The sequence below is a fragment of the Carlito syrichta genome, unplaced genomic scaffold, assembly GCF_000164805.1.
Source record: "Carlito syrichta isolate Samal-C Ts95f unplaced genomic scaffold, Tarsius_syrichta-2.0.1 Scaffold38772, whole genome shotgun sequence".
Lineage (NCBI taxonomy): Eukaryota > Metazoa > Chordata > Mammalia > Primates > Tarsiidae > Carlito > Carlito syrichta.
In genome coordinates this window covers 2360-6984 of record NW_006982868.1, presented here as the reverse complement: position 1 = coordinate 6984, position 4625 = coordinate 2360, and the positions used below count along the sequence as shown (strand labels likewise).

The window sequence follows — 4625 nt, the reverse complement described above, 5'->3', positions numbered from 1 at the left end:
GACATATGGCACAAAAGCTAGTTTAAGGTATAACCAAGCCTCCTTAAAGAAGCAGCACCTCTTCCTGTAGTAGATACAATTCAAGCTCAATAGAAACTTTACTCATGTTATCTTCTAATTCCATCAATTCTTCCAGGCTCTTTGAGTGAGCCCATGCTGATTTACAGCTATATAAAGTTATTTGATGACTCTGGGCTACTGTGGCAGGTGAGGAGCAAATGCTTCTCCTAACATTTCTTTCCATGTTGAAGGCGCTCAGTTAGTGTAACTCCTGACTTTACTCACTCAATCCCAGGCAGAAAGAGGGACTCACCTTCACTGGTACATGGTAGAAGGATAAGCATGCATGTTTGACTTAACTCCTCCCTTCCTTTCCTAGGGAGACAGCTGCCTGCTGGAAGCATGTTTTCTTTTTTCTTTCTTTCTTTTTTTTTTTTTGAGTTGGAGTCTCACTCTGTGGCCCAGACTGGATGCAGTGGCCGCTCCCGGCCACCGCAGCCTCGACCTGCTGGGCTCTGGCGATCCTTCTGCCTCAGCCTTCCAAGTGGCCAGAATTACAAGCATGCACTACCACGCCCGGCTGATTTTTTGATTTAGGCAGGTCTGAAACCTGCGGGCTCAGACAATGCACTCACCTCAGCCTCCCAAAGGCGCGGGATTACAGGCTGAGCCACCGAGCCCGGTGGAAGCCTGTTTTCGCTCCTGCTTCTCCAAGGGTCGGTTCTTCCCCACCCTTAGGCCTGGTGTTCTGTGAGACTGGGTAGACAAGACTACCTAATTCTGGAGACTGACAGGCAGACCCAATGGACTCTTGCCTTAAGTTCTCCACCTAAGCCTTTCTCAGTAATAAAGTTGATAAAGTATCAAAGTATCTGCTACTCTTTTTGTTTTCTCTGTTGGTTCCGATTGAGATAGGAAAGGCGAGTGCTTCTCATTGAGCCCTCTTGAGAAACCTTTATCATTACAGACTCAGCTAGCTGCCATTAAAGAAAAATGAAAACTCAAAGAAGAAAATCTTATTGCAGCATGATAAAGGTATGTAATCAGACAGACATGAGATTTAAATCCTGACATAATCTCCTCCAGAAGGCATTTAAAATAAGACTCAGTTTCCTCACTGTAAAACAGGAATAATATCTACATTTCAGATCTCCATGAGAATTACAGAAAATGTATTTAAAGTGTCTGACACATAATAGGGAATCTATAAATGGCAAATACTACTACTACTGTCTCAAGGCAGTAGTAGGAGTGTTTATAAATATGGGAAAATCTATGTGGCTTGGTAAAGGCTTAATATTAGAGGGAATGTGATCATGAATATATGTGATATTGGGCTTAGAGGTGGATGGTTTATTAAGGATACATGAAGGTTAGCAATAGTTAAATATCATCCACTCAAAATACCCACTCTCACAGGCATTACAATTTATGATTCTGAAACAGCACAGAACCAAAAAGTAACATTACTCTGACCTTGGCATCTATAAGAAAAACGGGAACAACATGTGGAAACTAAAATATCTGACATAAGTAACCAGAACAAGGCTAAAGTAGAACCAAAAAAGGAAGGGGAACTAGGGAATTTTAAAAACTGGTATGCTTTAAATGCCACACACCCTCATATCCTCAAACTAATTTAGTCATATAATGTAACCATTTCTAAGGAGAAATATGGTAATCCAGAGGTACAATAAGATAATTCCATCACAAGTATAACCAGAGTTTTCAGAATATAGGTCTAATTATGGCACAGAGGTAGAAAAAATGGAGGAGCTCTAAAGACTAGTGAGCTGTACTTAATGTAGGATCCCATGACACTGGCTGAGCTTCTGAAATAGATGCTATAGTAACACACAAGTTTAGTTTAACTCTGTAACTCTATTCTATGGCCCTACTGTTTCTTATATATCACAGTTGGACATGCAACTGGCTGTATAGAAAAGGCAGAGGGGAAGGATTCTGTCAGGCTAAGAGGCCTTTTCTAAGAAAATGGATGAAAAATCTACTGCTAGAGAGAGTTAAAGTGTAAGGTGAGAAAAATTATCTGCTCTAAGAAATTACTTCTTAGGAAATTCTTGAAGGCACAAAAGACTTGTGTTTAAATCTTGAACTTGGCATTTACTAGTTATATGACTATTCCCTACTGCCATGTTAAAAAGAAAAAAATCAGTTTCAGTTTCTTCATCAGCAAAATAGAGCCAATACCATTTATCCTGTGTAGAGTTGTGTGAATTAGCACTAAGTACGTAAATAGAGTGCACTGCATATAATGAGTACTGGAAAAAACACTGATTATACTCACATATCCCACTTCATGTTTCTAAAACTAACTTCATGAGCCTAATGTCATAATTCGAAGCAGCAATTACATGGCGTTTTCTCTTCTTTTTGTTTGTCTTAAAAATATATATTAGGCATTTATTTAGGCATTTTTGTTAGTTCCCACCAAAAAATTATAGAATGTGGGGGGGGGGGGTGGGAAAGATTGACTTGAGCTGCATAGTATAAAAAACGTTTTCTTTTGAAAACCTGCTTACCCCAAATGTGGCGCACGCTCCCTCCCGCTGTACACCGCCTCCGAGGGCGCCCATGTGCCCGGCCGGCTTGCGCGAGACGACGACGGCAGCACCTCGAGCTCCAGGGACAGGCTGCCGGCACAGGCCGAGGGCGATGGGGCTGGGCTGAGGCGAGATGGCAGCGGCAACAGCCATGGCCCGGTCGTGTCATGTCCCCCCTCTCCCCCGCAGCTCAGGTGGAGAGGCTGCCAAAAAGATAGCACTGCAGCGGCGGGTGAGCCGCCCAGGTGAGCACGCGGGTGGATGGTGGTGATGGGTACCATCCTCCGATCTTGGTGTTTGGACTTAGGAGTTATCTTCAACTGTTCTGAAGCACAGAACGTTTCAACCACTGTAGATACAGACAAAGAAGAGAGGGAGACTATCAAAAAGGGTCAAGAAACTGAAATGGAGATTTTCGGTTATAATTTGAGTCACTGGAAGCTTGCCACCGTTTCCTTAGGAGTGATTTGCACTAGCAGGTTTCTCCTCCTCCCGTATTGGATATTGGATGCCCGAGTGGCGAGGGGCAGGTGAAAGCAACTTGTATTCGAGCTGCAATTAGAGACTGTGAAGTGGTGCTGCTGAGGACTACTGATGAATTCAAAATGTGGTTTTGTGCAAAAGTTCGCTTTCATCCATTTTCCAATGAAAAATCTATAGCTCATAAGGTTGCAAATGGCCATGCAGTTCATTTAACTGGGACTTCAACTGATGAGAATTAACATGAGATGAGTAACTATTCATTCAGTCACAACAGATCTGCTACTTCACCCACCACAGTGTAAAATATTTCCAAAATGATACCATTCACAATTATGGTTTCTTTAAAAAAAATTGCTTTATGGAGTAAATGAAATTACGGTGAAAGTGCCTTCTGTTTTTAAACTTTTTTTTTGAGTTGGAGTCTCACTACACTGGAGTGCAGTGGCCGCTCCCGGCCACCCGGCCACCGCAACCTCAACCTGCTGGGCTCCGGTGATCCTTCCGCATCAGCCTTCCTAGTAGCCAGATTTATAAACTTTTAATTAAAGAGGTACTCAACCAATTTTACATTTTCCAGCTGTTCTGTGTTATACCTTGGAGCACTGGCGCATACTATTACTATCCTCTAGCTATTGTGATTATGTCTATAGTATCAACTGAAGGCTCATTATATTCCATTAGAAAGCAATATGTTATGTTTCATGATATGGTGGCAGCTCATAGAACTGTGAGAGTTTCAGTTTGTAGCAAGCACAAAGAAATAGAAGAGATCTTTTCTACTGACCTTGTCCCTGGAAATATCATGGTCATCCCATTAAGGGGACAGTAATGCCTTGTGATGCAGGACTTATTAATGGGACCTGCAATTGTAAATGAAAGCATGTTAACAAAAGTGTTCCAGTAACAAAGACTAATTTACCAAATCTCTCAGTGGACATAAAAGGAATGGGCGATGAATTAAATAATCCAGAAACACATAAATGGCACCCTTTGTTTTGTGGGACTGCTGTTATTCAGACCCATTTCTACACTGGAGAACTCATCAAAGTCATAGTAGTTAGAACAGGATTTAGAGCTTCCAAAGGAGAGCTTGCTTGTTCCATATTGTATTCCAAACAAACCAATTTTAAACTTGACAGAGATGACCATTTGTCTCTTCTGTGTCTTGTGGCAGTGGCAGGCATTGGGTTTATCTACACTATTATCTATAGCATTTTAAATGAGGTGGAAGTTGGGGTAATAGCTATCGAGTCTCTTGCTTTCATTGCAATTACTTTCACCTGCACTTCCTGCTGCAATGGCTGCTGATATTGTGTATGCTCAGAGAAGACTGAAAAAAAAATTTGGCATTTTCTGTATTAGTCCCCAAAGGATAAATATCTGTGGACAGCTGAATCTTGTTTGCTTTGATAAGACTGGAACTCTTACTGAAGGTGGTTTCGATCTTTGGGGGATTCAATGAGTGGAAAATAATGATTTCTTTTACCAGAAGAAAACGTTTGCGATGAGATGTTGGTCGAGTCCCAGATTGTTGCATGCATGATTACTTGTCATTCACTTACAAACATTGAAGGAGTGCTT

The 4625-nt window shown here is 41.6% G+C and overlaps 1 pseudogene; it reads left to right on the top strand.

The window, feature by feature from the left end:
* Positions 1-2822: 2822 nt before the first annotated feature.
* Positions 2823-4625, top strand: part of LOC103249180 — a 3651-nt pseudogene continuing 1848 nt past the window's right edge.